This window comes from Schistocerca gregaria, chromosome 3 (assembly GCF_023897955.1).
Source record: "Schistocerca gregaria isolate iqSchGreg1 chromosome 3, iqSchGreg1.2, whole genome shotgun sequence".
Taxonomy (NCBI): Eukaryota; Metazoa; Arthropoda; class Insecta; order Orthoptera; family Acrididae; genus Schistocerca; species Schistocerca gregaria.
Window position 1 is genome coordinate 786,281,562 of NC_064922.1, and position 13,665 is coordinate 786,295,226.

The following is a 13,665-nucleotide window of genomic DNA, read 5'->3' on the forward strand; positions in this document are numbered from 1 at the left end:
GAGCTGTGGCTTCTGGGTGCGACTGTAGCGCTGCAGCCAATAACACTGCACATTGCCGGCGACCCACGTGTTTAGTAGTGACGCAACTGCTAGGATGCAGCTGAACGTCCATCTTTTGAGAGCTAGAAAATTTCCGCAGTCGGCAGGACTCGAACCTACGCTCCCAGAGGGAATCTGATTTCAAGTCAGACGCCTTAACCACTCGGCCACGACTGTCGGTAGCAGTAGCGTCTTCCGACAAGTGAAAGTGCACCTTTAGAAGCAATCCAATGGCAGAAAGCGGCGTGGCCTCACTCTTTTCTGTAGTGTTTCCATTGCCAGCACATTAGCCGTTACGAAAGTGTATTAATTTTCGCCTAGACATTGCCTTGATCCCAACACCCTTTGGTTGAAAATCAAACGCTCTACCGACTGAGCTATCGTACAGCTGCGTGGCGTGCGAGTCATTCGTATGACGTAATTACTGGCTTGTGGCTCCAATGGCGACTTCACCGACTTCCCACTGACGCACCGCTGACGCTAGTTTTCTGTCGTCTTAAGTGGTCGACATACTTGCAAGTAGCTGCGAGATCTTAAGAAAAGAAACGCTGCACCATTGCTTTTGCCGCACTCGAATGACTGAATTGCGATTCTTGAAAAAGAGAGAAATGAATGTTGGCTCTGTCCAACGCTTCCAAGCACGTCTGTGTACTCACGAACTCGGCGTCGACGCGAGAAAATGACAGGAGCGCACTCGTGGGCCTGCGACGGCTTTCTGCAGTCCCAGCGTCAGTGAGAGGAGAACCGGTAGCCACAGAAAGCAGCGGCCGTCGCGACACTCAGTATTGTTAAACGGAAATTTTCGTCTTGTTGAAGATGGCGCCATCGGTTTGCAACCGCGTTCACGTGTGTGAAAATATTTGCTCCTCTTTACGCAAAATCGCACGCAGCCGGCAGGATTCGAACCTACGCTCCAAGAGGGAATCTGATTTCGAGTCAGACGCCTTAACCACTCGGCCACGACTGCCCGTAGGTCGAGGTTCTCCGACACATGCAACTTCTACGGTTTAAAGCTCTGTGGCATCAGAAAACGGCGTAGCTGCATTCTTTTCCGTAGTGTTTCCACCGCTACCAGAGGAATCGCTACCAAAGTATTAAAATTTCCGCCCGAACAGGGACTTGAACCCTGGACCCTTAGGTTAAAAGCCTAATGCTCTACCGACTGAGCTATCCGGGCTCACACGACAGTAGAGAACATCCCACGATGCACAGCTGTACATTGACTCATGTCCTTCACAGCTGTGCTATCGCTGCATGGAGCTGTTACTAATTAAACGTCGCCTGAATGCTGTCTACAAACGTGTCGCGCTAAGCTCGTAGCAGACTATCGAAGAATGCTGACACACGATGCAAAAACAAACTGCAGCAGTCGTTAGGTCTCATACGTTGGAGTAGAGGATTTACGTGTTTTGTCGACACTCACTGAGTAATTGGAAATTTCACAAGCATTTCGAATGCAATGCTTCCCACGTTTTCGCTCATTTCACGGTTCCGTTGGAGACGTTCTTCACCTCCTGACACAAAAAAGGAACGCAGTTGGTAGGACTTTTCGTATTTTCTTACTTCTCAGGGAGTTGCCTACTGTGTTCCTCTTACGGCAAGCACTAGACAACCTGAACAGTTACAGGATAGAGTCATTTTTGTTCTCGGCTGTACTTACATCATCACAGACTCGGAGCAATTCCATTGGCATCAGCTTCAAAACATACGCTTGCCGAAACCCGGGATCAAACCAGGGACCTTTAGATCTTCAGTGTAACGCTCTCCCAACTGAGCCATTTCGGCTCACACGTAAGTCCGCAGATTTGCGCGTCTTCGTTAACCTCTGAATCGCCGCCAATTTCAGTCATCTTCGTCTGATAAGACATAGGGACGCTGAAAGGCGAGCAGCAGATGCAGTGAAGTACCACACACATTTCTTCTGATTCCATCATCGTAAGAAGCAAACATGTCGACTCGATTCATGTAATATTGACTTCGCTGGCTCTAGAAAACCTTTGCTATATCGATGCCACGTGCAACTCGTGTGCAGAGAACGAGACACAAGAAGGAGTGAGCCTCTCTACCATGTGAGAGGCAGTATCTAACAGATACACACGCTAAAACATTTGACTTGCGTTAGCTCATAAATTGCTACACGTAATTGTCTGCAAGCTAAAATGGACACATCTGCACTGCCCAGAGAGGCGACACTTGCACTGACACCTGGTGGACGGCAGTGTGACGTGGCGATGAGCTGTGGCTTCTGGGTGCGACTGTAGCGCTGCAGCCAATAACACTGCACATTGCCGGCGACCCACGTGTTTAGTAGTGACGCAACTGCTAGGATGCAGCTGAACGTCCATCTTTTGAGAGCTAGAAAATTTCCGCAGTCGGCAGGACTCGAACCTACGCTCCCAGAGGGAATCTGATTTCAAGTCAGACGCCTTAACCACTCGGCCACGACTGTCGGTAGCAGTAGCGTCTTCCGACAAGTGAAAGTGCACCTTTAGAAGCAATCCAATGGCAGAAAGCGGCGTGGCCTCACTCTTTTCTGTAGTGTTTCCATTGCCAGCACATTAGCCGTTACGAAAGTGTATTAATTTTCGCCTAGACATTGCCTTGATCCCAACACCCTTTGGTTGAAAATCAAACGCTCTACCGACTGAGCTATCGTACAGCTGCGTGGCGTGCGAGTCATTCGTATGACGTAATTACTGGCTTGTGGCTCCAATGGCGACTTCACCGACTTCCCACTGACGCACCGCTGACGCTAGTTTTCTGTCGTCTTAAGTGGTCGACATACTTGCAAGTAGCTGCGAGATCTTAAGAAAAGAAACGCTGCACCATTGCTTTTGCCGCACTCGAATGACTGAATTGCGATTCTTGAAAAAGAGAGAAATGAATGTTGGCTCTGTCCAACGCTTCCAAGCACGTCTGTGTACTCACGAACTCGGCGTCGACGCGAGAAAATGACAGGAGCGCACTCGTGGGCCTGCGACGGCTTTCTGCAGTCCCAGCGTCAGTGAGAGGAGAACCGGTAGCCACAGAAAGCAGCGGCCGTCGCGACACTCAGTATTGTTAAACGGAAATTTTCGTCTTGTTGAAGATGGCGCCATCGGTTTGCAACCGCGTTCACGTGTGTGAAAATATTTGCTCCTCTTTACGCAAAATCGCACGCAGCCGGCAGGATTCGAACCTACGCTCCAAGAGGGAATCTGATTTCGAGTCAGACGCCTTAACCACTCGGCCACGACTGCCCGTAGGTCGACGTTCTCCGACACATGCAACTTCTACGGTTTAAAGCTCTGTGGCATCAGAAAACGGCGTAGCTGCATTCTTTTCCGTAGTGTTTCCACCGCTACCAGAGGAATCGCTACCAAAGTATTAAAATTTCCGCCCGAACAGGGACTTGAACCCTGGACCCTTAGGTTAAAAGCCTAATGCTCTACCGACTGAGCTATCCGGGCTCACACGACAGTAGAGAACATCCCACGATGCACAGCTGTACATTGACTCATGTCCTTCACAGCTGTGCTATCGCTGCATGGAGCTGTTACTAATTAAACGTCGCCTGAATGCTGTCTACAAACGTGTCGCGCTAAGCTCGTAGCAGACTATCGAAGAATGCTGACACACGATGCAAAAACAAACTGCAGCAGTCGTTAGGTCTCATACGTTGGAGTAGAGGATTTACGTGTTTTGTCGACACTCACTGAGTAATTGGAAATTTCACAAGCATTTCGAATGCAATGCTTCCCACGTTTTCGCTCATTTCACGGTTCCGTTGGAGACGTTCTTCACCTCCTGACACAAAAAAGGAACGCAGTTGGTAGGACTTTTCGTATTTTCTTACTTCTCAGGGAGTTGCCTACTGTGTTCCTCTTACGGCAAGCACTAGACAACCTGAACAGTTACAGGATAGAGTCATTTTTGTTCTCGGCTGTACTTACATCATCACAGACTCGGAGCAATTCCATTGGCATCAGCTTCAAAACATACGCTTGCCGAAACCCGGGATCAAACCAGGGACCTTTAGATCTTCAGTGTAACGCTCTCCCAACTGAGCCATTTCGGCTCACACGTAAGTCCGCAGATTTGCGCGTCTTCGTTAACCTCTGAATCGCCGCCAATTTCAGTCATCTTCGTCTGATAAGACATAGGGACGCTGAAAGGCGAGCAGCAGATGCAGTGAAGTACCACACACATTTCTTCTGATTCCATCATCGTAAGAAGCAAACATGTCGACTCGATTCATGTAATATTGACTTCGCTGGCTCTAGAAAACCTTTGCTATATCGATGCCACGTGCAACTCGTGTGCAGAGAACGAGACACAAGAAGGAGTGAGCCTCTCTACCATGTGAGAGGCAGTATCTAACAGATACACACGCTAAAACATTTGACTTGCGTTAGCTCATAAATTGCTACACGTAATTGTCTGCAAGCTAAAATGGACACATCTGCACTGCCCAGAGAGGCGACACTTGCACTGACACCTGGTGGACGGCAGTGTGACGTGGCGATGAGCTGTGGCTTCTGGGTGCGACTGTAGCGCTGCAGCCAATAACACTGCACATTGCCGGCGACCCACGTGTTTAGTAGTGACGCAACTGCTAGGATGCAGCTGAACGTCCATCTTTTGAGAGCTAGAAAATTTCCGCAGTCGGCAGGACTCGAACCTACGCTCCCAGAGGGAATCTGATTTCAAGTCAGACGCCTTAACCACTCGGCCACGACTGTCGGTAGCAGTAGCGTCTTCCGACAAGTGAAAGTGCACCTTTAGAAGCAATCCAATGGCAGAAAGCGGCGTGGCCTCACTCTTTTCTGTAGTGTTTCCATTGCCAGCACATTAGCCGTTACGAAAGTGTATTAATTTTCGCCTAGACATTGCCTTGATCCCAACACCCTTTGGTTGAAAATCAAACGCTCTACCGACTGAGCTATCGTACAGCTGCGTGGCGTGCGAGTCATTCGTATGACGTAATTACTGGCTTGTGGCTCCAATGGCGACTTCACCGACTTCCCACTGACGCACCGCTGACGCTAGTTTTCTGTCGTCTTAAGTGGTCGACATACTTGCAAGTAGCTGCGAGATCTTAAGAAAAGAAACGCTGCACCATTGCTTTTGCCGCACTCGAATGACTGAATTGCGATTCTTGAAAAAGAGAGAAATGAATGTTGGCTCTGTCCAACGCTTCCAAGCACGTCTGTGTACTCACGAACTCGGCGTCGACGCGAGAAAATGACAGGAGCGCACTCGTGGGCCTGCGACGGCTTTCTGCAGTCCCAGCGTCAGTGAGAGGAGAACCGGTAGCCACAGAAAGCAGCGGCCGTCGCGACACTCAGTATTGTTAAACGGAAATTTTCGTCTTGTTGAAGATGGCGCCATCGGTTTGCAACCGCGTTCACGTGTGTGAAAATATTTGCTCCTCTTTACGCAAAATCGCACGCAGCCGGTAGGATTCGAACCTACGCTCCAAGATGGAATCTGATTTCGAGTCAGACGCCTTAACCACTCGGCCACGACTGCCCGTAGGTCGAGGTTCTCCGACACATGCAACTTCTACGGTTTAAAGCTCTGTGGCATCAGAAAACGGCGTAGCTGCATTCTTTTCCGTAGTGGTTCCACCGCTACCAGAGGAATCGCTACCAAAGTATTAAAATTTCCGCCCGAACAGGGACTTGAACCCTGGACCCTTAGGTTAAAAGCCTAATGCTCTACCGACTGAGCTATCCGGGCTCACACGACAGTAGAGAACATCCCACGATGCACAGCTGTACATTGACTCATGTCCTTCACAGCTGTGCTATCGCTGCATGGAGCTGTTACTAATTAAACGTCGCCTGAATGCTGTCTACAAACGTGTCGCGCTAAGCTCGTAGCAGACTATCGAAGAATGCTGACACACGATGCAAAAACAAACTGCAGCAGTCGTTAGGTCTCATACGTTGGAGTAGAGGATTTACGTGTTTTGTCGACACTCACTGAGTAATTGGAAATTTCACAAGCATTTCGAATGCAATGCTTCCCACGTTTTCGCTCATTTCACGGTTCCGTTGGAGACGTTCTTCACCTCCTGACACAAAAAAGGAACGCAGTTGGTAGGACTTTTCGTATTTTCTTACTTCTCAGGGAGTTGCCTACTGTGTTCCTCTTACGGCAAGCACTAGACAACCTGAACAGTTACAGGATAGCGTCATTTTTGTTCTCGGCTGTACTTACATCATCACAGACTCGGAGCAATTCCATTGGCATCAGCTTCAAAACATACGCTTGCCGAAACCCGGGATCAAACCAGGGACCTTTAGATCTTCAGTGTAACGCTCTCCCAACTGAGCCATTTCGGCTCACACGTAAGTCCGCAGATTTGCGCGTCTTCGTTAACCTCTGAATCGCCGCCAATTTCAGTCATCTTCGTCTGATAAGACATAGGGACGCTGAAAGGCGAGCAGCAGATGCAGTGAAGTACCACACACATTTCTTCTGATTCCATCATCGTAAGAAGCAAACATGTCGACTCGATTCATGTAATATTGACTTCGCTGGCTCTAGAAAACCTTTGCTATATCGATGCCACGTGCAACTCGTGTGCAGAGAACGAGACACAAGAAGGAGTGAGCCTCTCTACCATGTGAGAGGCAGTATCTAACAGATACACACGCTAAAACATTTGACTTGCGTTAGCTCATAAATTGCTACACGTAATTGTCTGCAAGCTAAAATGGACACATCTGCACTGCCCAGAGAGGCGACACTTGCACTGACACCTGGTGGACGGCAGTGTGACGTGGCGATGAGCTGTGGCTTCTGGGTGCGACTGTAGCGCTGCAGCCAATAACACTGCACATTGCCGGCGACCCACGTGTTTAGTAGTGACGCAACTGCTAGGATGCAGCTGAACGTCCATCTTTTGAGAGCTAGAAAATTTCCGCAGTCGGCAGGACTCGAACCTACGCTCCCAGAGGGAATCTGATTTCAAGTCAGACGCCTTAACCACTCGGCCACGACTGTCGGTAGCAGTAGCGTCTTCCGACAAGTGAAAGTGCACCTTTAGAAGCAATCCAATGGCAGAAAGCGGCGTGGCCTCACTCTTTTCTGTAGTGTTTCCATTGCCAGCACATTAGCCGTTACGAAAGTGTATTAATTTTCGCCTAGACATTGCCTTGATCCCAACACCCTTTGGTTGAAAATCAAACGCTCTACCGACTGAGCTATCGTACAGCTGCGTGGCGTGCGAGTCATTCGTATGACGTAATTACTGGCTTGTGGCTCCAATGGCGACTTCACCGACTTCCCACTGACGCACCGCTGACGCTAGTTTTCTGTCGTCTTAAGTGGTCGACATACTTGCAAGTAGCTGCGAGATCTTAAGAAAAGAAACGCTGCACCATTGCTTTTGCCGCACTCGAATGACTGAATTGCGATTCTTGAAAAAGAGAGAAATGAATGTTGGCTCTGTCCAACGCTTCCAAGCACGTCTGTGTACTCACGAACTCGGCGTCGACGCGAGAAAATGACAGGAGCGCACTCGTGGGCCTGCGACGGCTTTCTGCAGTCCCAGCGTCAGTGAGAGGAGAACCGGTAGCCACAGAAAGCAGCGGCCGTCGCGACACTCAGTATTGTTAAACGGAAATTTTCGTCTTGTTGAAGATGGCGCCATCGGTTTGCAACCGCGTTCACGTGTGTGAAAATATTTGCTCCTCTTTACGCAAAATCGCACGCAGCCGGTAGGATTCGAACCTACGCTCCAAGAGGGAATCTGATTTCGAGTCAGACGCCTTAACCACTCGGCCACGACTGCCCGTAGGTCGAGGTTCTCCGACACATGCAACTTCTACGGTTTAAAGCTCTGTGGCATCAGAAAACGGCGTAGCTGCATTCTTTTCCGTAGTGTTTCCACCGCTACCAGAGGAATCGCTACCAAAGTATTAAAATTTCCGCCCGAACAGGGACTTGAACCCTGGACCCTTAGGTTAAAAGCCTAATGCTCTACCGACTGAGCTATCCGGGCTCACACGACAGTAGAGAACATCCCACGATGCACAGCTGTACATTGACTCATGTCCTTCACAGCTGTGCTATCGCTGCATGGAGCTGTTACTAATTAAACGTCGCCTGAATGCTGTCTACAAACGTGTCGCGCTAAGCTCGTAGCAGACTATCGAAGAATGCTGACACACGATGCAAAAACAAACTGCAGCAGTCGTTAGGTCTCATACGTTGGAGTAGAGGATTTACGTGTTTTGTCGACACTCACTGAGTAATTGGAAATTTCACAAGCATTTCGAATGCAATGCTTCCCACGTTTTCGCTCATTTCACGGTTCCGTTGGAGACGTTCTTCACCTCCTGACACAAAAAAGGAACGCAGTTGGTAGGACTTCTCGTATTTTCTTACTTCTCAGGGAGTTGCCTACTGTGTTCCTCTTACGGCAAGCACTAGACAACCTGAACAGTTACAGGATAGAGTCATTTTTGTTCTCGGCTGTACTTACATCATCACAGACTCGGAGCAATTCCATTGGCATCAGCTTCAAAACATACGCTTGCCGAAACCCGGGATCAAACCAGGGACCTTTAGATCTTCAGTGTAACGCTCTCCCAACTGAGCCATTTCGGCTCACACGTAAGTCCGCAGATTTGCGCGTCTTCGTTAACCTCTGAATCGCCGCCAATTTCAGTCATCTTCGTCTGATAAGACATAGGGACGCTGAAAGGCGAGCAGCAGATGCAGTGAAGTACCACACACATTTCTTCTGATTCCATCATCGTAAGAAGCAAACATGTCGACTCGATTCATGTAATATTGACTTCGCTGGCTCTAGAAAACCTTTGCTATATCGATGCCACGTGCAACTCGTGTGCAGAGAACGAGACACAAGAAGGAGTGAGCCTCTCTACCATGTGAGAGGCAGTATCTAACAGATACACACGCTAAAACATTTGACTTGCGTTAGCTCATAAATTGCTACACGTAATTGTCTGCAAGCTAAAATGGACACATCTGCACTGCCCAGAGAGGCGACACTTGCACTGACACCTGGTGGACGGCAGTGTGACGTGGCGATGAGCTGTGGCTTCTGGGTGCGACTGTAGCGCTGCAGCCAATAACACTGCACATTGCCGGCGACCCACGTGTTTAGTAGTGACGCAACTGCTAGGATGCAGCTGAACGTCCATCTCTTGAGAGCTAGAAAATTTCCGCAGTCGGCAGGACTCGAACCTACGCTCCCAGAGGGAATCTGATTTCAAGTCAGACGCCTTAACCACTCGGCCACGACTGTCGGTAGCAGTAGCGTCTTCCGACAAGTGAAAGTGCACCTTTAGAAGCAATCCAATGGCAGAAAGCGGCGTGGCCTCACTCTTTTCTGTAGTGTTTCCATTGCCAGCACATTAGCCGTTACGAAAGTGTATTAATTTTCGCCTAGACATTGCCTTGATCCCAACACCCTTTGGTTGAAAATCAAACGCTCTACCGACTGAGCTATCGTACAGCTGCGTGGCGTGCGAGTCATTCGTATGACGTAATTACTGGCTTGTGGCTCCAATGGCGACTTCACCGACTTCCCACTGACGCACCGCTGACGCTAGTTTTCTGTCGTCTTAAGTGGTCGACATACTTGCAAGTAGCTGCGAGATCTTAAGAAAAGAAACGCTGCACCATTGCTTTTGCCGCACTCGAATGACTGAATTGCGATTCTTGAAAAAGAGAGAAATGAATGTTGGCTCTGTCCAACGCTTCCAAGCACGTCTGTGTACTCACGAACTCGGCGTCGACGCGAGAAAATGACAGGAGCGCACTCGTGGGCCTGCGACGGCTTTCTGCAGTCCCAGCGTCAGTGAGAGGAGAACCGGTAGCCACAGAAAGCAGCGGCCGTCGCGACACTCAGTATTGTTAAACGGAAATTTTCGTCTTGTTGAAGATGGCGCCATCGGTTTGCAACCGCGTTCACGTGTGTGAAAATATTTGCTCCTCTTTACGCAAAATCGCACGCAGCCGGTAGGATTCGAACCTACGCTCCAAGAGGGAATCTGATTTCGAGTCAGACGCCTTAACCACTCGGCCACGACTGCCCGTAGGTCGAGGTTCTCCGACACATGCAACTTCTACGGTTTAAAGCTCTGTGGCATCAGAAAACGGCGTAGCTGCATTCTTTTCCGTAGTGTTTCCACCGCTACCAGAGGAATCGCTACCAAAGTATTAAAATTTCCGCCCGAACAGGGACTTGAACCCTGGACCCTTAGGTTAAAAGCCTAATGCTCTACCGACTGAGCTATCCGGGCTCACACGACAGTAGAGAACATCCCACGATGCACAGCTGTACATTGACTCATGTCCTTCACAGCTGTGCTATCGCTGCATGGAGCTGTTACTAATTAAACGTCGCCTGAATGCTGTCTACAAACGTGTCGCGCTAAGCTCGTAGCAGACTATCGAAGAATGCTGACACACGATGCAAAAACAAACTGCAGCAGTCGTTAGGTCTCATACGTTGGAGTAGAGGATTTACGTGTTTTGTCGACACTCACTGAGTAATTGGAAATTTCACAAGCATTTCGAATGCAATGCTTCCCACGTTTTCGCTCATTTCACGGTTCCGTTGGAGACGTTCTTCACCTCCTGACACAAAAAAGGAACGCAGTTGGTAGGACTTCTCGTATTTTCTTACTTCTCAGGGAGTTGCCTACTGTGTTCCTCTTACGGCAAGCACTAGACAACCTGAACAGTTACAGGATAGAGTCATTTTTGTTCTCGGCTGTACTTACATCATCACAGACTCGGAGCAATTCCATTGGCATCAGCTTCAAAACATACGCTTGCCGAAACCCGGGATCAAACCAGGGACCTTTAGATCTTCAGTGTAACGCTCTCCCAACTGAGCCATTTCGGCTCACACGTAAGTCCGCAGATTTGCGCGTCTTCGTTAACCTCTGAATCGCCGCCAATTTCAGTCATCTTCGTCTGATAAGACATAGGGACGCTGAAAGGCGAGCAGCAGATGCAGTGAAGTACCACACACATTTCTTCTGATTCCATCATCGTAAGAAGCAAACATGTCGACTCGATTCATGTAATATTGACTTCGCTGGCTCTAGAAAACCTTTGCTATATCGATGCCACGTGCAACTCGTGTGCAGAGAACGAGACACAAGAAGGAGTGAGCCTCTCTACCATGTGAGAGGCAGTATCTAACAGATACACACGCTAAAACATTTGACTTGCGTTAGCTCATAAATTGCTACACGTAATTGTCTGCAAGCTAAAATGGACACATCTGCACTGCCCAGAGAGGCGACACTTGCACTGACACCTGGTGGACGGCAGTGTGACGTGGCGATGAGCTGTGGCTTCTGGGTGCGACTGTAGCGCTGCAGCCAATAACACTGCACATTGCCGGCGACCCACGTGTTTAGTAGTGACGCAACTGCTAGGATGCAGCTGAACGTCCATCTCTTGAGAGCTAGAAAATTTCCGCAGTCGGCAGGACTCGAACCTACGCTCCCAGAGGGAATCTGATTTCAAGTCAGACGCCTTAACCACTCGGCCACGACTGTCGGTAGCAGTAGCGTCTTCCGACAAGTGAAAGTGCACCTTTAGAAGCAATCCAATGGCAGAAAGCGGCGTGGCCTCACTCTTTTCTGTAGTGTTTCCATTGCCAGCACATTAGCCGTTACGAAAGTGTATTAATTTTCGCCTAGACATTGCCTTGATCCCAACACCCTTTGGTTGAAAATCAAACGCTCTACCGACTGAGCTATCGTACAGCTGCGTGGCGTGCGAGTCATTCGTATGACGTAATTACTGGCTTGTGGCTCCAATGGCGACTTCACCGACTTCCCGCTGACGCTAGTTTTCTGTCGTCTTAAGTGGTCGACATACTTGCAAGTAGCTGCGAGATCTTAAGAAAAGAAACGCTGCACCATTGCTTTTGCCGCACTCGAATGACTGAATTGCGATTCTTGAAAAAGAGAGAAATGAATGTTGGCTCTGTCCAACGCTTCCAAGCACGTCTGTGTACTCACGAACTCGGCGTCGACGCGAGAAAATGACAGGAGCGCACTCGTGGGCCTGCGACGGCTTTCTGCAGTCCCAGCGTCAGTGAGAGGAGAACCGGTAGCCACAGAAAGCAGCGGCCGTCGCGACACTCAGTATTGTTAAACGGAAATTTTCGTCTTGTTGAAGATGGCGCCATCGGTTTGCAACCGCGTTCACGTGTGTGAAAATATTTGCTCCTCTTTACGCAAAATCGCACGCAGCCGGTAGGATTCGAACCTACGCTCCAAGAGGGAATCTGATTTCGAGTCAGACGCCTTAACCACTCGGCCACGACTGCCCGTAGGTCGAGGTTCTCCGACACATGCAACTTCTACGGTTTAAAGCTCTGTGGCATCAGAAAACGGCGTAGCTGCATTCTTTTCCGTAGTGTTTCCACCGCTACCAGAGGAATCGCTACCAAAGTATTAAAATTTCCGCCCGAACAGGGACTTGAACCCTGGACCCTTAGGTTAAAAGCCTAATGCTCTACCGACTGAGCTATCCGGGCTCACACGACAGTAGAGAACATCCCACGATGCACAGCTGTACATTGACTCATGTCCTTCACAGCTGTGCTATCGCTGCATGGAGCTGTTACTAATTAAACGTCGCCTGAATGCTGTCTACAAACGTGTCGCGCTAAGCTCGTAGCAGACTATCGAAGAATGCTGACACACGATGCAAAAACAAACTGCAGCAGTCGTTAGGTCTCATACGTTGGAGTAGAGGATTTACGTGTTTTGTCGACACTCACTGAGTAATTGGAAATTTCACAAGCACTTCGAATGCAATGCTTCCCACGTTTTCGCTCATTTCACGGTTCCGTTGGAGACGTTCTTCACCTCCTGACACAAAAAAGGAACGCAGTTGGTAGGACTTTTCGTATTTTCTTACTTCTCAGGGAGTTGCCTACTGTGTTCCTCTTACGGCAAGCACTAGACAACCTGAACAGTTACAGGATAGAGTCATTTTTGTTCTCGGCTGTACTTACATCATCACAGACTCGGAGCAATTCCATTGGCATCAGCTTCAAAACATACGCTTGCCGAAACCCGGGATCAAACCAGGGACCTTTAGATCTTCAGTGTAACGCTCTCCCAACTGAGCCATTTCGGCTCACACGTAAGTCCGCAGATTTGCGCGTCTTCGTTAACCTCTGAATCGCCGCCAATTTCAGTCATCTTCGTCTGATAAGACATAGGGACGCTGAAAGGCGAGCAGCAGATGCAGTGAAGTACCACACACATTTCTTCTGATTCCATCATCGTAAGAAGCAAACATGTCGACTCGATTCATGTAATATTGACTTCGCTGGCTCTAGAAAACCTTTGCTATATCGATGCCACGTGCAACTCGTGTGCAGAGAACGAGACACAAGAAGGAGTGAGCCTCTCTACCATGTGAGAGGCAGTATCTAACAGATACACACGCTAAAACATTTGACTTGCGTTAGCTCATAAATTGCTACACGTAATTGTCTGCAAGCTAAAATGGACACATCTGCACTGCCCAGAGAGGCGACACTTGCACTGACACCTGGTGGACGGCAGTGTGACGTGGCGATGAGCTGTGGCTTCTGGGTGCGACTGTAGCGCTGCAGCCAATAAC

At 49.2% G+C, this 13,665-nt stretch overlaps 24 non-coding genes across 24 annotated transcripts; all 24 read right to left on the bottom strand.

Moving 5' to 3' along the window:
- Window positions 1-134: 134 nt before the first annotated feature.
- Window positions 135-216, bottom strand: Trnas-uga (transfer RNA serine (anticodon UGA)). Its single transcript has one exon. It is a non-coding gene; the product is annotated as a tRNA-Ser (tRNA).
- Window positions 217-924: 708 nt separating this feature from the next.
- On the bottom strand, window positions 925-1,006 carry Trnas-cga (transfer RNA serine (anticodon CGA)). The gene has a single exon. It is a non-coding gene; the product is annotated as a tRNA-Ser (tRNA).
- Window positions 1,007-1,143: 137 nt separating this feature from the next.
- Window positions 1,144-1,216, bottom strand: Trnak-uuu (transfer RNA lysine (anticodon UUU)). The gene has a single exon. It is a non-coding gene; the product is annotated as a tRNA-Lys (tRNA).
- A 535-nt stretch (window positions 1,217-1,751) lies between these two features.
- Window positions 1,752-1,824, bottom strand: Trnaf-gaa (transfer RNA phenylalanine (anticodon GAA)). Its single transcript has one exon. It is a non-coding gene; the product is annotated as a tRNA-Phe (tRNA).
- A 582-nt stretch (window positions 1,825-2,406) lies between these two features.
- On the bottom strand, window positions 2,407-2,488 carry Trnas-uga (transfer RNA serine (anticodon UGA)). The gene has a single exon. It is a non-coding gene; the product is annotated as a tRNA-Ser (tRNA).
- Window positions 2,489-3,196: 708 nt separating this feature from the next.
- On the bottom strand, window positions 3,197-3,278 carry Trnas-cga (transfer RNA serine (anticodon CGA)). Its single transcript has one exon. It is a non-coding gene; the product is annotated as a tRNA-Ser (tRNA).
- A 137-nt stretch (window positions 3,279-3,415) lies between these two features.
- Trnak-uuu (transfer RNA lysine (anticodon UUU)) lies at window positions 3,416-3,488 on the bottom strand. Its single transcript has one exon. It is a non-coding gene; the product is annotated as a tRNA-Lys (tRNA).
- A 535-nt stretch (window positions 3,489-4,023) lies between these two features.
- Window positions 4,024-4,096, bottom strand: Trnaf-gaa (transfer RNA phenylalanine (anticodon GAA)). Its single transcript has one exon. It is a non-coding gene; the product is annotated as a tRNA-Phe (tRNA).
- Window positions 4,097-4,678: 582 nt separating this feature from the next.
- Window positions 4,679-4,760, bottom strand: Trnas-uga (transfer RNA serine (anticodon UGA)). Its single transcript has one exon. It is a non-coding gene; the product is annotated as a tRNA-Ser (tRNA).
- Window positions 4,761-5,468: 708 nt separating this feature from the next.
- On the bottom strand, window positions 5,469-5,550 carry Trnas-cga (transfer RNA serine (anticodon CGA)). The gene has a single exon. It is a non-coding gene; the product is annotated as a tRNA-Ser (tRNA).
- A 137-nt stretch (window positions 5,551-5,687) lies between these two features.
- Window positions 5,688-5,760, bottom strand: Trnak-uuu (transfer RNA lysine (anticodon UUU)). The gene has a single exon. It is a non-coding gene; the product is annotated as a tRNA-Lys (tRNA).
- A 535-nt stretch (window positions 5,761-6,295) lies between these two features.
- Trnaf-gaa (transfer RNA phenylalanine (anticodon GAA)) lies at window positions 6,296-6,368 on the bottom strand. The gene has a single exon. It is a non-coding gene; the product is annotated as a tRNA-Phe (tRNA).
- Window positions 6,369-6,950: 582 nt separating this feature from the next.
- Trnas-uga (transfer RNA serine (anticodon UGA)) lies at window positions 6,951-7,032 on the bottom strand. Its single transcript has one exon. It is a non-coding gene; the product is annotated as a tRNA-Ser (tRNA).
- A 708-nt stretch (window positions 7,033-7,740) lies between these two features.
- Trnas-cga (transfer RNA serine (anticodon CGA)) lies at window positions 7,741-7,822 on the bottom strand. The gene has a single exon. It is a non-coding gene; the product is annotated as a tRNA-Ser (tRNA).
- A 137-nt stretch (window positions 7,823-7,959) lies between these two features.
- Window positions 7,960-8,032, bottom strand: Trnak-uuu (transfer RNA lysine (anticodon UUU)). The gene has a single exon. It is a non-coding gene; the product is annotated as a tRNA-Lys (tRNA).
- Window positions 8,033-8,567: 535 nt separating this feature from the next.
- Window positions 8,568-8,640, bottom strand: Trnaf-gaa (transfer RNA phenylalanine (anticodon GAA)). Its single transcript has one exon. It is a non-coding gene; the product is annotated as a tRNA-Phe (tRNA).
- Window positions 8,641-9,222: 582 nt separating this feature from the next.
- On the bottom strand, window positions 9,223-9,304 carry Trnas-uga (transfer RNA serine (anticodon UGA)). Its single transcript has one exon. It is a non-coding gene; the product is annotated as a tRNA-Ser (tRNA).
- A 708-nt stretch (window positions 9,305-10,012) lies between these two features.
- On the bottom strand, window positions 10,013-10,094 carry Trnas-cga (transfer RNA serine (anticodon CGA)). The gene has a single exon. It is a non-coding gene; the product is annotated as a tRNA-Ser (tRNA).
- Window positions 10,095-10,231: 137 nt separating this feature from the next.
- Window positions 10,232-10,304, bottom strand: Trnak-uuu (transfer RNA lysine (anticodon UUU)). Its single transcript has one exon. It is a non-coding gene; the product is annotated as a tRNA-Lys (tRNA).
- Window positions 10,305-10,839: 535 nt separating this feature from the next.
- On the bottom strand, window positions 10,840-10,912 carry Trnaf-gaa (transfer RNA phenylalanine (anticodon GAA)). The gene has a single exon. It is a non-coding gene; the product is annotated as a tRNA-Phe (tRNA).
- A 582-nt stretch (window positions 10,913-11,494) lies between these two features.
- Window positions 11,495-11,576, bottom strand: Trnas-uga (transfer RNA serine (anticodon UGA)). Its single transcript has one exon. It is a non-coding gene; the product is annotated as a tRNA-Ser (tRNA).
- Window positions 11,577-12,273: 697 nt separating this feature from the next.
- On the bottom strand, window positions 12,274-12,355 carry Trnas-cga (transfer RNA serine (anticodon CGA)). The gene has a single exon. It is a non-coding gene; the product is annotated as a tRNA-Ser (tRNA).
- A 137-nt stretch (window positions 12,356-12,492) lies between these two features.
- Window positions 12,493-12,565, bottom strand: Trnak-uuu (transfer RNA lysine (anticodon UUU)). The gene has a single exon. It is a non-coding gene; the product is annotated as a tRNA-Lys (tRNA).
- Window positions 12,566-13,100: 535 nt separating this feature from the next.
- On the bottom strand, window positions 13,101-13,173 carry Trnaf-gaa (transfer RNA phenylalanine (anticodon GAA)). Its single transcript has one exon. It is a non-coding gene; the product is annotated as a tRNA-Phe (tRNA).
- Between the last annotated feature and the right edge of the window lie 492 nt (window positions 13,174-13,665).